Source organism: Camelus dromedarius, chromosome 13 (genome assembly GCF_036321535.1).
Source record: "Camelus dromedarius isolate mCamDro1 chromosome 13, mCamDro1.pat, whole genome shotgun sequence".
Lineage (NCBI taxonomy): Eukaryota > Metazoa > Chordata > Mammalia > Artiodactyla > Camelidae > Camelus > Camelus dromedarius.
Genome location: NC_087448.1, coordinates 28,427,459 through 28,446,951, shown reverse-complemented (window position 1 = coordinate 28,446,951; position 19,493 = coordinate 28,427,459). Strand labels below are relative to the sequence as shown.

General features: G+C 39.0%; 1 non-coding gene across 1 annotated transcript; it reads right to left on the bottom strand.

The window, feature by feature from the left end:
• Window positions 1–13,074: 13,074 nt before the first annotated feature.
• TRNAD-AUC (transfer RNA aspartic acid (anticodon AUC)) lies at window positions 13,075–13,147 on the bottom strand. The gene has a single exon. It is a non-coding gene; the product is annotated as a tRNA-Asp (tRNA).
• Between the last annotated feature and the right edge of the window lie 6,346 nt (window positions 13,148–19,493).

Here is a 19,493-nt window from a genome sequence, read left to right as displayed (position 1 = left end):
TCAGGTAAAGGGTTAATACCTAAAATATGTGAGGAACTCATATAGTGCAATAGTGAAAAACCAAATAATTGGATTTAAAAATTCATAGAGGACCTAAACAGACACTTTTCCAAAAAAGACATACAGAATGGCCAACAGGTACATGAAAATATATTCAACATCAGTAATCATCTTGTAAATGCAAATCAAAACCACAATGTCACCAAACACCCATTAGAATGGCTATTATAAAAAATACAGGAGAGATATGTTGGTGAAGATAAGCAGAAAAAGGAACCCTTGTGCACTGTTGGTTGAAATGTAAATTGCAGCTACTATGGAAAACAGTGCAAAGTTTCCTTAACAAATGAAAAATAGAACTATGATATGAACTAGCATATGGGTATATACACGGAAGAAATGAAATCACTATCTTGAAGAGATATCTGTACCTCCATGTTCAGTGCAGCATTAATTACTGTAGCCAAGACATGGAAACAAACTATGTGTTCACTGATGGATGAATGGATAAAGAAAATGTTGTATACTATGGAATACTTCTCAGCCATAGAAAAGAAGGAAGTCCTGCAATTTGGGAATTCCTGACACCGTGGATGAACCTGGAAGACATTATGCTAAATGAAATAAGCCAGACATAGAAAGACAAATACTACATGGTATCACTTATAGGTGGAATCTAAGGAGAAAAATAAGTTGAAGATATAGTAACAGAAATTAGAAGAGTGATTGCAATGGCTGAGGGTTGGGGGCAATGGAAAGATGTTGGTACAGTTTTTCAGTTATCAGGTGAATAACTCCTGAAGATCTAATTACAGCATGGTGACTATAGTTAATAATATTGTATTGTATATTTGAAATTTGCTAAGAAAGTAGATCTTTAGCATTCTTACCACTCAAATAAAGGTACCTCTGTGAGGTGATGGATGTGTTAATTAACTTGAATAAGATAATCATTTCTCATGTATATGTATATCAGATCACCATGCTGTTTTTATACTTCAAATAAATACAATTGTATTTGTCACCATGTTGTATACTTTAAATACAATAAATACCAATGTAGCTGGAAAGGAACAAAACATTTTCATGTAATGTTTATCAGGGATGTTCAATTTGGTTGTGGAGACAGTCCTAGACAGAGAAGCTTTCCACTCACCTTCAAAACACTGCTTTATCATTGTTCAGAACTGCTTTTTAGGAAATGTTTCTACTGAAATACCAAATTTTATTAAAACAACCAAAGGAAAATGAAGAGAGATAACATATTGTATATTTATTTTACTTCTGGTCTTTGATTCTATGACTATCTATGATGATTTCTTTTAGCCTCAGTAAATTTTTTATGCTTGTGACAGAGTTCATCTCATTGGTTACTTTCACACTGGGAAACAAAGGAGATTTAAATTGAAAGATATAATAACAGTGTAGCACATTTTAAAAATTATAAAATGTATAGGATATTAAAGCAGATCTGGTATGCTTGGTGTGGAATGACTTATTAGTGGGATGTTCTCAAACTTGCGTCCTCTTTAGGAAATTCTTACTGTCCTAATTGACATCTTCTTGAGCCATTGGATCACAAATGCAGGAGACATGATCTATGAAAAATATAGGTTGTTGGAAGAAATGGGAAAATGTTGGTCAAAGGGTACAAAGTTTCAGTTGTTTGGGATGAGTAAATTCTGGAGAGCTAATGTGCAGCATGGCAGCTATAGTTAATAATACCATATCATGGACTCAAAATTTCCCAAGAGAGTTGATCATAAGTGGTCTCAGCAGACACACAGAAGAAGCAACCATGTGAGGTGATGGATATGTTAATTAGCTTGATTGTGGTAATCACTTCACAATTTACATATATCAAAGCATCACGTTGTACACCTTAAATATATACAATTTTTACTTATCTAATATACCTCAATAAAGCTAGAAAAAATTAAAAAGTACAAACATTATCAAAGCCTAGACTACTTAAAATAAATGCCTATTGTGATGCAGAAATTCCTGTGAATAAACCACAAAAATAGCAATATATTTTAAAGGGGAAAAAAAGAACATATATTGCTATACATACAGTAGGCATTAAATAAAATATCATCACCTATGCAATAAGCATGCGCTATAAGCAAATTATTGAGTTGGGGCTGTAGAGGTTGAGAGGTGGGTCCAAAAACATATAAGAAATTTGCTTTCCTTACATCGTAGTTGATGAGACAACATGTATCAATGTACATTATTTGATTGACTAGAGTTAATAGCATTACAATACAATATTATAAGACACACCAACAGGCAATATATAACTGAGAACCAAGTGAATGATGGTGACAGGAAAAGAAAGTTATGTGGGCTCAGTGGTCTAGGGTGGGTCCCATTAGAGTTTGGGTAGATGGAAAAGAAGAATAAGAATAAGAATAAGAAGGAGAACGAGAAGGAGAAGGAAGAAGAGAATACAGAGATAGGGACATGCCAGTTATGTTTTTGTAGAAAGAGAAAGATGGAAAATTGCAGTCTGGGAAGTAGGTTCGTGTCCAAGCTTAAATGTATCCTAGGTATTAAGGGACACTTTTGAGTCTTGGGTTTGAATCCTAGAAGTTACCTACTCACTATCTTTGGGGGAACAGGAAAACATCTTTTTAAAAATTTATTTATTTATTTATTTTTAGAGGAGGGTACTGGAGATTGAACCCAGGATGTATACTAAGCATGCACTTTACCACTTGAGCTATACCCTCCCCCATGAAAGCATCTTTCTAATCCTCCATTTCTTCATCTATAAAATATGGCTAATGATAATTATTCCTTACAGGTACGTGTGTGTGCATGTGCGTGTGCGTGTGTGTGTATTAACTGACATAATGTATAGATAAAATGCTTAGTACAATGCTATTCAGCAAGTGGCAAATTAAGGAATGTGAACTATATGTGTCCCTAGGTAACCAGGTATGGTTTTTGAAGGGGAAAATTCACAATGAAAAACTGCCATAACAAAGTATGTTAGGATAATAACGTGAAAAATGGACTGGGGAGGGGTATGACATTATAGGCAAGGACAGTGCTTAGGAAGCTATTGCATTAAATCTAGCATGAGTAATTAAAGGCCCAAATTATACTGGTGGTAATATGGATAAAAACAGTAACAGTGGGGGGGGGGGTTTAGATTGAAGAGATTTTGGGCAGAAGAAAAATAAGACTTTGTGACTGATTGAATATGGGTAAGGGAGTAAAGGCAAGAGGAAATCTACACAGGTAATTCTGAATTTTTGTGATCCTCTGATTTAGGTAATGGTGATCCTATTAAGAGAGAAGTGTGAGGGGCCAGCCAGATTTCAGAGGGGTAAGGTGAGCTTTTGTTTTAGATGTATTGTTTTGCCATTAGGATGTGAAATGAAATTGCTGAGGTACAGTTAAAGAAGCTCAGTGGTCAGAGGTTATGCCTGGGAAAGCCTCATACTTAGAGAAGTAGTAAAAAAAAAAATAAAAAAACAAAAAAGAGGAGGCTGCAAAAAAGGCAAGTAAAGAGCTAGCAGGGGGAGAAGGAGAAACCAAAAGGTGGAGTAAAAATAGACTACAGAGAGGGGCACTTGCAGTCTGGGTTGCTGGGTCTAATCTGTAGAAAGACACTACAAAGTCACCTAAGGAATGTGCCAAGCCCACTGAATTTATCAATAAGGAGGCCATTGTTAACCTTGGAACAGACTGTGTCAGAAGTGTGGTGGGTTGGAGAGAGACCACGGTGAGGCAAGACGGCAGCAGGAGGGGTTGAAGACAACAGGTAAGAAGTTTGACAATCAAAAGAAACGAATTGTAGCAGCAGGCGGGCAGTTTTCAAGATGCCTTTTGTAAGGCAGAGAAGACAGAACAATTCAGTGGGGATACCTAGCCATGCTGCAGAGTCAGGGATTAAAAGAAAAAAAAGTTCCTAGGGCAGGAAGATCATAAAATGGCAAGAAGGCAAGGAGCTGGGATATCTCTACTTAGATAAGAAGGGAGGGGGAAGTGATAGATATAAAAACAGGTGTTTTGAACTGGGACTTACATTGGCCTTAGAAAAATGAAATTTGAAAATGAAATTTGAAACTGTCTCTAAATTGGGAACTGAGAAAACAGGAACCAATAAAATGAAAATGAGGGAAAATCTTCCAAGAAAAAAATCATGGTAATTCAGCCATCTTTAGAGTAGTAACAGAATAGTAAATGTCATGACCAATATCATCGGCTGAGCAAAGTTTGGACAACTAACTACTAATATGTCGTAATTCATAGAGACCTCATCATAAAATTTCTAAGTCAGGACAGGGGAGGGGTAATAGCGCAGTGGTAGAGTACATGCTTAGAATGTGTGAAGTCCTGGGTTCAATCCCCAGTAACTCCCTTAAATTTTTTTTCTAAATATACTAACAAGGGAATGGCAAATTCAAGGTCAAGTGGTACTAGGAAACAAGGTTGTTTTCAGCTACGGCTGTGCTACACTGAGAAGGCAGGAAAACTGGCATTGCTTGTGCAAGTGGAACTATAAGAAACTAAGAAGAAACGAAACACAGTTGGCTACAACAGCTTAGGATGTTTTCACGTCAGTCAACAACCAGTGGGATTGCCCAGAAGGAATATTGAAACAAACAGTGGAAGGGATCCAGAGAAAAATAAACTTTTATTTTCAAGCCACCCAATTAGAAACTGACATGACAGCATATAAACAAGTAATATGTCAGCATTGTATCACCAAACATCCTACATTGACAACCCAACCAGCTGAACAAAATGTTACAGAATGGGCCAGGCCATCATGAAGGGGAAACTGCTCTTAAGCCAAAATAAATGCAATCACATGTGACATTTCAATATGATGAGGCTTCAAAAGAAGAGCAGACGCAATAACCCTTACTAATAATGAATGAGAGGAGAGAAATACCCTGGGATGAAGAAAGACAAATAAAAGAGAAGCAGAATCTAGATCAATCAAGTTTAAGAGTGTGGACTACATTTCTGGAAACCTGTCATCTAATCAGTCTTTGTGCCTGAAGGTCCAAATCTGTAACTGGTTGTAGGATATATTTCCTCTGCCTTCAAAGGCCGTGGCTCCCTATGCAGCAGTTTTCCCATTTCTAAGGGAAAGAGCTGAGATGACGATGATGAAAACCACTGCTAGTTTTGAAATTCTATGACATTTGATGTTCAGGCACATAGTTTCATGCAAGAAATCACACAATGTTGGCTCTCAGAAAGAACCTTGCCTTAGTAACTGGAAAAATCAGAAACCTTGGATTCTAGACTCAGCTCTGTGTGACTTATAACAAGTCACTTGACTTCTCTGTTATCAAGTTCCTTATGTAAAATGACAAAGAGAAGCTAAGTGCTCACTAAGGTCTTTAATATGCCTTTAAAAATCCATGTTTTATTGATGTGAGCAGGAGGATGGCGGAGTAGAAAGACCCTGAGCTCACCATTTCTCACAAGCTCAACAAAATTACAAATATCTGCAGAACCACCATCTATGAAAAAGACTGAAACCTACTAGAAAAGATCTTTTAGAACTAAAGACATAAAGAAGGAACCACAACAAGACAGAAAAATTGGAAGTCCTTCAGGGACCCAGAGGAAGATACAACCACAGATGGAGACTTAGTCCTTAAATCCTTGGCGCATGTTGGACTGTGAAATGAATGAGATGTAGGCTTTTGTGCTAAGTGACTGAGACTCAGTGATTAGGGTTATTTTTCATACCTAATGAAGCAATGAACAAGAAAAAAAGTATGTTTCTATGAGTGGAGCCGACTGACTATTGACTGCCTAATAATCAGGTTGTCTTTGTCCAATGACATTAGGTACAGAAACAACAACTGTGTGGTGGGGGACAGAGTCCTTCCACAAAGTAAAGACTTCTTTTGGGGAGATGCTTTAACACCAAAGCACACAGATGATATTAAAGCCATAGGACTGAATAAGGTGAGTTAGGGAGGGGAGGGTAGATGGTGGGGAAGCCTGAGGATTAACTCTGACTTCTTGACCTCCAAGATGGTGAGCACCTAACAAAGGAGCCTGACAGCAGCCTGTGAGGTTGCAGGAGAACCAAGAGAAAGTGGATTCTGGGAGGCCAAGGAAAGAAGACGTGTTCCCGAGGAGGCAGTGATCAATGTTGTCGAATACTGTTAATCAAAGGAATATGGGGGCTGAGACCTGACCATTGGATTTGACAGTGTGTCATTAGTGATGTTGCTAAGAGCAGCTTCACAGAGTGGAGGTGTAACCGAGCAGGGCCCTGTGAGGCCTTCCCGGGGGCAGACCCCTGCCCCGTATCCTCTGCTGTAGCTCCTCTCTGAAGCACCCAGATAATAGTATCTCATGTATATTTCCTGAGTTTTTCAGATATTAAACATCACCACCAAAGGGAAGAAAATAACTACTTGATGACGGAGAGCACGTGGCCCCCAGACCTTCTGGTGCCTAGGGATTGACAATGTTGACCACCCTGTTGCCTCAACATCAGCCAATTCTCAATGAATTCTGTGATCGACTCCCAATCAGTTAGAGAATTGTGCACAGATAATCATGTACCCCGCGACTCCTCTCTCCCACCTGGCCTTTAAATATGCTTTGCTGAAACCCCTCAGGGATTTCAGGGTTTTCTTGGGCATGGACCACCCTGTCCTCCTTGCTCGGCCCTGCAATGAATCTTTCTCTGCTCCAAACTCTGACGTTTCAGTTTTTTTGGCCTCAGGGTGCGTCAGGCACAGGAACTTGCCTTCGGTAGCAGTGGGGATGAAGGCCTGACTAGAGTAAGTTCAAGATTGATGGTAGAGCAGAAGATAGAGCTAGGAAATCCAGAAATCCTTTCAATGAGTTTTGCAGGCAGTAAAAGAAAGCAACAACTGAAGAGAGATAGAGTCAAGAAGTTTTTGTTTTGTTGCTCAGTGGGGATGAAAATGATGCAGAAGAGCAGAAAAAACTGAAGATGCAGGAAACCTCAAAGCAATGTGATTTCAGAGGACAGTAAATGCCATGAAGAAACCACACAGGATGTGGGATCCAGAGAAACATTGGGATCTTCCTTTATAGTGGCTAAAGAAGGCCTTTCTGAGATGTTCAAGTTGAGATATGGATTTTTCTCAGTGGAGCGTGGGGCGGAGGGAGAGATTAGCAGAGGAAATAGGGAGTTCAGAAGACTCAGTTCAGCTTGGACCATTGGGGGGTGTAAGAAAGGAGGCCAGTGTGTCTGAAGAAAAGTGACATCAGAGATAAAGGAAAACTGAAGAGTAGGTAGGACCTGACCCTGTCCTTGTCTGTAGACCATGACAAATTTAGATTTTATGGCAAGTGCCAAAGGGAAGTCCCTGGAGAACTTTCATCTGGAGAATGTTTTAATATAATTATCAATAACATATTAATATCAACTTTATCATCTTGCATTTTTAAATCACTCTTTATGGTTTTTAAATGTCAAATTGCATCCATAGGGGCTCACAGAGTTCAAATCCTTTGCTTAAGATCTTAAGGCACCCAGTTCAGTGCAGACTAAGGATTCAAACCCAGTCCTACCATTTGCAAAGCCAGTGATTTTTTTCCCACCACTCCACAGCCTGCCCTTCTCACCCCTTGTCCATGCTCCTCAGACTTGAATCTGTCCCTATCACTATTGCCACCCCCAACAGACTCTCTGATTCTTGAACACATCAGGGTTGGACCCAAGCATTTCTCATGCTGTACCTCCTCAACATCAAGTCAAATGACCCACCTCCTGCTCAGCTTCTCCATTTCTTCCCATGAGAACTCTTCTATGTGGTGTCTGTTGCCCTTCACGTGATGTGATTATAATAACTTGTTTGAAGCCAAGGGCCTTGTCTTATACTTTGGATTAATCTTACTATGCACAGAACAGGGAATAACATACTCCTTGGATAAATGAAGCAATGTGTTTCAAAAGTCAAAAGTTGTTTTCATTTGGAGCTGTAGAGTTTCTCCCTGATGTACCCTGACAAGGGTCAGTGAAATAATGACAGTGGACAATATTTCAGAATTTCTGGTGAAAGTAGGTTGGAATCACTGGAAGACATTGTATTCCAGTGTCAGAAGCAATGCTCTATAAGACCCTGGGAATGCTTATATTTACCCCAAAGATAAGCTTTTCAAATTGGGGGGGGGGGGTAATTAGGTTTATTTATTTATTTATTTTTTTAAAAACAGAGGTACTAGGGATTGAACCCAGGACCTCGTGCATGCTAAGCACATGCTCTACCACTGAGCTATACCCTCCCCCTAAGCTTTTCAAATTTGATATATTAATTGTTTGAGAAACCAGAGACTTGCCTTCTAATAATTGAAGAGATCTTATTTTTAACGGCAAACTGTTATCGGTAAGTGAAAAAGGTCAATGTTTCAAGCAGAATGGATTGAGAATTATGTCAGATATGTAGGGCTAGGTTACTGGAGACTGATACATTTGATTAAAATCAGTAAGACTTGTGATTGAAACATATAAATTATATTTTTAAAACCTCTAATATAGTTCTTCACTTGAATCTATTACATTTTCAGGTTAATTTGCCAGACATTTGATCATTAGTTTAGGGCATAATTCAATGAGCAAAATAACCTTCTTTGGAATAGAGAAAGGACTTCCAAATTAAAGACAATATTTCAATCAACATATAGTTCATTTTTTAGATTTCTGTTTCAAATCATCTGTTTATGATTTGTTTTGGAATATGAAAAGCATTTACTACAAAATAAAATGTAATGCTAAATACCAGCTTGAGGTCTTCACTTGGCATAGGGCTGATATTCGTGGAATTACAATCTATGTGGCTCAAGAACAATATAGGATTGACCTGGAAGGCTGAAAACGTCCCATTGGCTCAAGGGGCCCCAACCCATTAAGATGCTCCCAAATAGGAGAGCTGAGAAGTTTAGGTCGCTACCATCTCCACCATAGAAATGGGCCAAAATAAATGAAACGTCCCAAATCTTTTATTTCTTTCCAATCAGCTGCAGCCCCCCAAAAAAACAGTATTATTATGATGATTTTATTCACTGCAGAAAAGTTTAAGTTGAAGATTTAGTGTAAGATATGACCATCTATACCAAATCATTCAATTTCTACTCAGAGACTATTGAAAATGTACTTCAGTATGGGCAATAAACTGCGTGCAACACAAGATTCACCGGCAGTGTAATTTGTATCAACTTCTGTCAGAATAAAATCTTTCCTTTTGAGTTTAAAGGCCTGTCATCAAAAGGCAAAAGGCAAAAACTCACCCTAAAACTGAAATTGCTTTCCTTGGTAAGAGAGAAGAATCATGGGCAGTTATAACCCTTAATCTACAGAGATTGTAAAACTAAGGAACTACTTTTACTGGAAGTCGAATTGTTAGGTCATATTTTTATACCACTAAATCCTAGCAATATAAAAAATTATCTGTCAGGAAGTCTACACATGATTCAACAGCAAGTTGGGGCTTGGAAGCCAAAAGAATTGCATAGTACCCACCTGTATCAGCTTAGCTATGATTATGTAGATAAAATTATGTGTATCTTTTTCATTCAGTAACCATTTATTCAATTCAGCAGATAGTAACAGATAATCTGCCACGTACAGAGCACTGTGTTAGGCACCACCAGAGAGGTGCAGATATGTAACATGTGGTCCCTGTTCTCAAAGAGTTTATAGTCTGGTGGGAGAGATGGATTAGTACACACCTCAGTCTAGTGTAGATCTGGCTGTGACAGGTGCTATATGAAATGAGTTTAAAGAAAGTGCTATTTATTTTGCTAGGAGGCTGAAGAAAGGCTTCACAGAGGTGAATAGTGAATAGATTGTCTCAAAGCAGAGAGGAGATAAAGGGCTTTCTGAGTAAAGGAGTAACATGAAGGAGAGGATTTAGATTTGGCTGGCAGATTGAGTCCTTTAAAACATTTTTTTATTGAAGTATAGTTGATTTACAATATTGCATTAGTTCCTGGTGTACAGCAGCAAAGTGATTCTATTATATTCTTTTTCATGTTCTTTTTCACCATAGGCTGCTATAAGTCATTGAATGTAGTTCCCTGTGTTATACAGTAGGTCTCTGTTGTTTATCTATTTTGTATACAGTAGTTAGTATCTACTAATCCTAAACTCCTAATTTATCTCCCATCCCTTTTCCTTTGGTAACCATGTTTGTTTTCTATGTCTGTGAGTCTGTTTCTGTTCTGTAAATACGTCTGTCTGTGTCATTTTTCTAGATTCCACATATACATGATATCATATAATATTTGTCTTTCTTTGTCTGACTTATTTCATTTAGTATGATAATCTCTAGGTCCATCCATGTTACTGCAAATGGCATTAATTCTCTTTTTTTATGGCTGAGTAGTATTCCATTGTGTATATATACCACAACTTCTTTATCCAATCATCTGTGAATGGATATTTAAGTTGCTTCCTTGTTTTGGCTATTGTATATATTGCTGCTGTGAACATTGGGGCACATGTATCTAGAGTCTTGATAGAAAATGGTTAGAGATAAATCCACGTGGTGATGGGTTGGATTCTATAGCTCCTGGAGCTGAGGCTAGTCTGAAATCCAGAGAAGCCTTGATGGTATTGGAACAAGAGCATTGATAATGGGTCTTATGAATCTGCTTTGATCACGCTTTCTTGTGTGTGTGTGTCTGTGTGTGTGTGTGTGTGTGTGTGTGTGTGTGTGTGTAAATTTTGTCCTGGGACTTCCAGCTCATCCTTCAAAAATCAGTGCCAATAAACACGTTCAGGTGAATTCTTCCTCCACATCTCTGATGCATATGGTCCTCCCTCTTTGGTGCCTCTGTAGCATTTGGATCAAACCGAGCTTGGAGTTCTTACAGGCTGCGTCCATATGAGCAGCAGGTTGGGAGGAGGACTTCATTTGTGATCCACTGTTTGCAAGGGTAGTTTTAGGTGAAGGTGGGCAATAGGCAGCTGGAATCCCCATCTGTAGCTTAGGAAGAACATAGGGTTTAAGGTAAAGATCTGAGAAGAATTTGCATAGAAATAGCCATAGAATTAGATAAAATTTAAGGAAAAAATTATGACTCAGTTTGGTACATGTTGAGTTTCAGAAGTCTATAATATGTTCATAGTTTATTTTTTAAATTCAGTACTAGTTATAGACTTACGTCTTTTCTGAACTTACAATCTAGACATGTACGATCAAAAATAAAGTATGACATTTAGTTATAGGTTCAAGGTTTTCATTGGGGAACTTTTAAATCTGATAGTAGAAAGTATTATTAATATAAAATAAACATTTTCTAAATAATTCTAGGTGTCAATATTTTAATAAGATAATTGAATGCCTAATCAGGGCACACACTGCTTACTGAGCTGTAGGTTACAATTTATTAGCAGAAGAATTCTGCTTATGTGAAAATCAACAATTAGCTTTCAAACATAAGTCAATCCATGACTGAATAAGTCCTGTTTTAAGGATAAACTCATGTGTGTATTGAAAGTAGTCATTGTTCCTCCACCCAATGCCAAATCACTAAATCAGCTCAGCAAAAGGGAAAATCTGTAAAATGATGCTCTGGAAGACATAATTGATGAGTTTATGGGAAAAAATGTGAAGCTTCAGAACTTACTTAAAGTTACAATTTCAAGGAAAAATATAGTATTTATTTTGCTGCCAACAATATTGGGGAAACTGTACAGAAAGACTTTTTCTGAAGGAAAAAAGAAGTTATGTCTTTGCTTTGTCATTTGCTATTCCAAGTGTTGATAGGTTTGGAATTAGGATGTCTTTTTCCCAGGTTGGAATCTACATCAGAGGAGAGAGGAGGAAAGTTTTGGAGGTAAAGGGATACACAAAGCAAATCCTCTGAAAGCTGAAAGGAGGATGAGAGAGAATAAAGAAAGCAATTTGAGAATAAAAAACTCTTGACAAAGTTCAAGAAGGTGGGAATAGCACCAGGAACGGAGGGAGCGAGGGGCACGCAGGAAGAGAGGTTGTAAACGGATGAGCACAGAGGCAGAAGGTTATTTAGGAAAGAAAAGTGACCACAAGCTGGTGCTAGGGAGAAAGCAGGCAACAACATGGAAGGCAGACATTATTTAGTGCCAATCCATGTTTGTGGCATGCATTAATCTTCTGGGACGATGATGAAGATGGCAAAAAAAAAAAAAAAAAAAAAAAAAAAAAACCAAAAAAAACCCCACAACAAATTAAAAGCACAGAGATAAGCAGAATTTGATTTATGGGACTGTTAGAGAGCTCTATATAGTTTTAAAAATGATAGCTCAATATTCAAGTTCTTGTCATAACATATAATGGAAAAGAATCTGAAAAGAAAAAATATATATGTATGCATATGTATAACTGAATCACTTTGCTGTAGACCTGAAACTAACATTGTATATCAACTACACTTCAATAAAAAATTAATAAAAAAGACATAATAGGTTAAAAAATAAAAGATAGACCAGGAAGAAGATTGGAGAGGCTTAAAGGAAGAGAAGGAATTGGATCAAGAGAAGAAAGGAATTAATCTGAAACAGAGAGATGGGGTTGACTGGTGGGTATGTTTGGAGATCAGAGACTCCGTTTGACTGAAGACCATCAAGCAACCTCAGAGGAAACAGAAGGAGCCTTAAAACAGAAGACCAGAAAGGGTGCTTCAAATAAGAGCACAGAATTTAAAATAAAGAGCAAATTTAGTAAAAATAAGGCAGCGGAACATGCCTCAGCACTGACTCTCAAAATTTTGCACTGTGCACACATGATTGAGAATATTCATGTGTTCCATGCTCTCAAGGGAGTACACAGCTTCTGACAAATTAACTGTAATTTCACCTAACTCCCACCCACTCAAGAAAGTCCATCAAGGTGCAAGTGAGAAAGAGTGACATTGAATCTCCTCTCATTTCTACAAATGACTCTCAAGTGTGAGCCAGAAAACAAGAGAACGGGCAGGTCCTGAGCCATGGGCTGAGGGTTATCAGGGAAATGGACAGAGGGGCTTTTGTGTCACAACCATTTCAGGTTAAGAGAAAGGGGGTGCCCTGTGGACCTTGGGATCCTGAAAACCCCGGATAAAGAAATTGTTTGAATATTTATTTTTTATTGGAGATACTAGGGATTGAACCCAGCACCTCATGCATGATAAGCATGTGCTCTACCACGGAGCTATACCCTCCCAGCCAAGTTGTTAGATTAAATGAGTCTTGAGAAGTAAACAAAACAACACAAGTGTTAAAGGGAAAAACTTTGGGTGATGGGTAAAAAGTGAGGAGGACTGAGAGGAAGGAGAAAATACGAATGTTAATGTGAGCGGACAGAGAATCTGGGCCAGGGTCCTTAGAGCAGAGGTGGGACTGCCGTCCTGGTCTTAGCAGACTTCACTGTTGGGCAGAGAGCAAGCGTTGCCTGCAGATCTGGGTTCAGGCTGAGTGATGAGGCCAAGCTGCACGGCAGCCCTTTATAAGGCAGCCTTCTTGTTCTTCTGGTGATAACAGACTAGGGGGCCAGATACCTCAGCTCTTTTCCCTTCTGTCCCCTTCCTTCAGTTTATGAAATCTTCCTGGGCAAACGTGTGTTTTTAAATCTTTAAGTACCACTCACTCAAAGGGGATTTTCCACCAGGACTTACAAAAAACGCAGATTACACTGTAAAAATGCTTTTCAGTCAATAAAAGCCCTGTTTTACTGAGCAAATTTCTTTATGATGTTTAACTTTGGTTCAGGTCCCGATTCCGAGAAGTGAAATTTGGTGGCGTGAGAAGGAAAAACAACGTGGAAAGCAGAAAACCCCAAGATAGCCATTTAAAACCCCACAATCAGACCTTGTTTATGTGATACGGACTCAGAGCTTTCTCTTAAAAAATGCACGCGATTAAGAAAATACTTTGAGAACCTAATAATAGGTCCCTGAAACCTGAGAGCCACCTCTCATCTTTCTAACTCTTGGGAAAGCAGTTAATAAGAACTTATGTTTTTTAATACACTGATTCTTAGCAACAAAGTAGTTCTTTAATTAGTACAAAACTTGAATAATGCATTGCCTATGATGGAACGCGGCACATAACATTTGGTAACTTGTACCGGCAGATTCGTTTACATATGTCACCGCCGTACCTGTAATTTAGTTTAATGCCAGGTCAGTGCGCCAAGTGCGTGTGTGTGTCTGTGTTTTTAAAGCTTTCCCCAACAGTTGTTTCACGAGGCTTCACAATAGTAACTAAGCAGTGTTTACATTAGGAAATGCAGTGACAGTCAGGCAGCCACAATGCTCTTCACTCACACCCAGGCACTGAGTGGCTAACTTTGGGGGGAATTATTTAATATTATCTTTAAAAAATAAGAAATACTGACTGAAGGTGTAGTTAATTCGTTGTGTATCACTTTGCCAAGAGGTGTGCTGTCTTTTAAGTGAGTTAAATCAAAATAAAAACATTGGACTTGAAATAAACACAGGAGACCCAATCACATGATGCGGAATTCACAGAAAAGACCAAAAGCAGATGATTTGAAGGATCTTTTTCGGTTTTCGGGTTTTTTTCTAATTTCTCCCATCATGAGAGACAGGTTTCTAATCCAGGGAGTCATTTCTTGGCTGAGAAATCAAGTTTTTCCCACGTGACCAACTTGCCCCAAAGGAGGATGTCCAAAAAAGAATGCGTGCCAGGCCCTTTCTACATCAATCTCCATCAAAGCCATCTTGTCTCTGCAGGTGCTGTAGCCAGAAACATGGAATGAAAAAGGACTCCCCCCAAAATGAGGTGACCTCAACTCACAACTATGTAAAACTACTCCTCTCTCTCCTGATGAACTGTCAGTAGGAAGTGTGTCGTTTATTCCCTCACTCCACACCGGATTTAAATGGGCAGATAGCAGCCGGATTTTAAAAGTTTCTCGTCCTGACTTAAGTCCCCAAGATTTAGAGTATTTTGTTGGTCTGAATGTCTAACCAGTGCAAACCTTAGCCGTCCATATTAAAGCGGAGAATTCCTCTCTTTGGTATTCACAAGCATAACATACATAATCCTTTATCGCTGGCAAAGCTATTAGCTTTTTGGCCTTTGGCTGGTCGATGTATGCATTATCTATAGTTATTGCATGCAAGTGTTCTCAACTGACTTGCAAACCCTTTGATCAAACCAGCTAAACTTGATTTTCCAGATGATTCAAGAGACAAGGCACACATCTCTCAGCTTTACAAGTCCTGGCAAGCAATCAAGACCCCATGCTCCCCGACTCCCTTCATCGGAATCAAAGGTAAACAGGGAACCAACCAGTCCTCATTTAAATATGTAGCAGCAAGATCTTGCCTCGACATTCACAGTTGTAGCAGCAGAAGGAAAAACAACCGTCGAAGTAAGAGAAAGGTTTCCTTGGCATGGATGCCAAACTAAATAATGACACCCAAAGCAAAAACACACTGCGCTGAAACTCGACTTCAGTCGAGTCAGCCTACTTAAAACAAAGCTTTTTTTGTGATTTCAACAGTGAACATTGTACTTTGCTCTGGCAGCCATTTGTGTTTTGAATGATCCGATTATGCATAAATCCCCGGCCAGCAGGCCTTTCAGCACCTCCACCCCGTGAGTGATTTGAAAACACGACTGAAACTTTCTATGCACCGTGCCCACCCCTTTCTTCCTCTTAACCTCTTAAAACACACACTTCGCGAGTGACAGTGTTTTGACAAACATTGTCATTGTGTGTGTTCCCTCCTGCTGTTTTATGACTGTGGAAATATCTTGCGGAGATCAAGGTCTCTACTTTCTATTTTCTAGAACCTCGGGATCGTCATCAGCCCGTCATCCACTTCTTGCTTGGTCGAGGCCACCATCCTGATGACTTCACTTCAGCAGAATTGCTTGAAGTTGCCGTCCGTGTCTGCCTTTGAAATGTGTGCAGTTCGTAGTAGAGAGGCAACAAACACAAAGCAAAGTGTTTTTCTTTTTTTCAGTTTGATCCTTTGTGTTTTCGTAGTTGAAGCAGTGATGTCAAGGTCTTGATGTGAACAGTGACCTGGATGCTTGGTTGGTGAGTGGCTGACTGGACTAGCAAGGTGGAAATGGTACACGTTTGAGACCATATGGTGGCTTGGAAGGGGTTAAAGAAGCAGAGGAACACTCTGCTGGGCCCCACTTTTCTTTGGAGGAATTCAGAACTAGCAAGGCTGGCACCGTCTGCAGAGAAAGTGCCCTTTTAGAGGCAACAGTTCTTGGTACTTCCTGAATTCAGTCCCAGAGCAATTCTCAGTTGACTTTTTATTTTTCCTTCTAAAATTAGAGAGCTGTCCTTATCATTTTGGCTAAATTCCTAAATGTGCCATCACATTCTGTGTCTCAGGATGCTTTCCTTACCTCTCTCTACAGCATCACCTGTGAGCTCCCTGTTCGCTCTTATTTGGCACAGCAGAGCAAGTTGGTTGAGGGCTGCCTCTCCCACTGGGACCAGGTAGGTGTGAGTGACAAGTATGGTGAAGCCAGAAATGACACTTTCTACCAGGGCAGGCACTCCTAGGGGGTGGCAGAAATTGGGAGGCAAATTCTCCACAGTTAGTCTCAATGCCCCATTATAGCCATAGACTGATTTCTTCAAGCCAGCTCTGGTGCAGGGTGAGTCCACAAACCATCATGGGACTTCCCTGAAAAGTCAGTCTTGCTAAGACAAACCTTTAAGAAAAAATAGATACCTATATTTAGAGATAGAAAATTCTAGTGGATCTCAGTAGCTGTTGACATTTGTTACTTTTATGTGTGTATGTGTGTGTGTGTATAAAACTGTATTTTCCTATTTTTTCCCTACCCCTCTGACAACTTGTTCTCAGTCTCCTTTGCTTTTATTCTCATTCTAGATATTTTAGTGAGATAATGTTATCTACCAGTGGAGTTTCAATTGCCTACTATAGAGGGAGGAGTCCCAAATCAAAATCTCGAGGCAAATCTACTCATCAGGGCTTCAGAGTCATGTATCCAACTAATTACTAGACAGCTGCTTTGGGATGTCCCCCGTATACCTCAACCTCAGCCTGTCCCAGACTGTCATCAGGTACACAGCCCCTTTTGCCCTGTGACTTGTGATCTGCATCTCAGTAAATAGCATCATCTTTACCACATTTGTTTAAGCCATAAACCTGAGAGTCTTCTGATTCTTCCCCTTTGCTGACTTCCCACTGAATCAAACAGAATCAAACCAGGTCTCTTTGATTCTACCTCTCCCAAATCTCTCAGATCTACTGATCTCGCTCCATCTTTTCAGGCACTTGTAACACGTGCTCTGCATCGTCTGCTGCCTGGATTATTAGCTGGACTCCTTGCCCTCAACCTTGGAGACTGACCTTTCTAATCTATAACTCAGACCTGCCATTCTGCTGCCTTAAATGCATCAATGGCTCTCCCTTGCTCTTAGGATAAAAACTAAGCCTTTTAACATAGTTTCCAAGGTCTGTTCCTTCTTGGGATCTGTACACCCTATGGCCTTATCTTTTTACCCTTTACCTCTTGAATGGCACCCTTCAGATACTCTCTTTTACTTCTTGATACTCCTTCGTGCTGTTTGTTGCTTTTTGCCGGTTGTGTCTGCTCCTCCTTGTATGTGGATAATGCTACTCAGCCTTCAAGTCTTGTCTAGACGTGGCTGTTTAGAAATCCTTCTCTAATGTTTCAGCTCTGGCTTTAGCCTCTCCTGCTGCCTCTGTACACTCCTGCCCATCACACATCATAACAGTCCCTGTGTTCATGTAGGATTGTCTCATTAGGAGTTTCTATTTTTCACTCTTCCTCCACTGGAAGGGCAGTGACTTGTCAAATGTCCAATATGTAGTAGGCAGCTAATAAATATTTTAGGAAAAAAAAAGAACAAATGAATACAGCAAAACAGGGTCCATCATTCTAGCAGAGCCTGTCCTCCTGGGTGAGACAAATAATATGTCTCCTTCATTACTGAATTCGGGACAGGTAGGATCGTATTTAATTGAACAGAGGGAGGAGGGTAAGGAAATGTTAGGGCTTGCAGGATTCTTAAAGATCATCTTCTTTTATAGATGGAATAACAAAGACCCAGAGAAAGTAACTTACTTCATTATCTTGTAGGATGACTCTTGTAACTCCCACCCCAGCATCCTCTTTTCTCAGGCTTTGTAATTTTTGCTACTTTGATATGTATGAAATAGTAGCCAATTTTTTGGCTTGTTTGTTGGTTTGTTTAAATGTGCATGTCCCTGCCTGCTACTGAGTTAAACATATTTCTAATATTTATTGACCAAGTGGGCTTTCTTTTTATTCAGTTACTTATTTATATCTTTCTTCATTTTTTATTGGATCTTTTTTTCTTACACATTTTTAGGGATTCTTTTTATAGTCTTCATACGAATTTTTAGTCATTTATATGATTTGCAAATATCCAGTAAAATTGAAAATACATATCTTTGACCCAGTAATCCTATACTTAAGCATATATCCTTGAAAGAAACTCTCACACATGGCCAAGAAAACATTCAAAAGGATTCTCTTCCTGTGGTGTTGTTTGGAAAGGCACAAAATTGAAAATAAATATACGTTGAGAAGAAAAAGAGAATGAATCATTAAATTAGGATATATTCACATAATGGAAATAGAAGCTTAAGTGAACTGATTTTGCATGTTAGCAACATAGCTGATGTCAGAAAATATGTTGACCAAAAAAAAAAGCAAATAACAAATCAATGCACACAGTACTCCATATATGTAACTGTGATAATCCCACAGAACAATTCTAAATAATATTTACAAGCACATACATATAAGGTAAAAGCGAAAGACACAATGCAGACACAATTCTAGGGAAGAAAACAGAATAAAAGTAGGGTTTTCAACTGGGTCTGCGACTTTTTTCTTCTTTCAAAGAGATATGTGGAAAATATAGGTGTGTTGATTCTGAGTTGTGGGCAAATGGATGTCTGTTATACTGTTCTCTGCACTGTTTTTGTAGGTTTGTGTAGGTTTGTGTAGATTTGAATGATTTCCCAATTAAAGAAAAAAAAGTGACAAGGTATGTTAGAACCTTCTTTCAAACAGCAGGGACAGATTATGCACATTTTTGAGGCCTGGAAAAACAGGATACGTTTGAGGAACTTATAAAAGAAGGGAAGGGTTCTAGTGATGGGGACAGATTCTAGTGAAAGGCAGATTATGAGATGCTTTGCTAGCTGGCCTCAAGTTGGGAAGAGTCATGGCCCTAGGAGCATTATCGCTCCTGGAAGGAGAAGCACATCAGTGAGAATACTGCTATTTGATTAAACCTTTTCAACCTGCTTATATAAATAGATTACAGGAGCAGAAAAGGAACCCAAAGACCATCTGGGTCACATCCTTCATTTCAGTCACAGAACAATGAGGCCCAGAAAAGTTAACGTGTAAAGAAAAGAGAAGGCATTTCATTGAAGGATATTGGGGTACAACAGAGCCAACTGTTTAATTTATTTACACTGGCTGACTTCTTAAGGGATCTAACAATTAACTGTATGTTGCAGACAGTAGGTTTTTGAGAGAATGG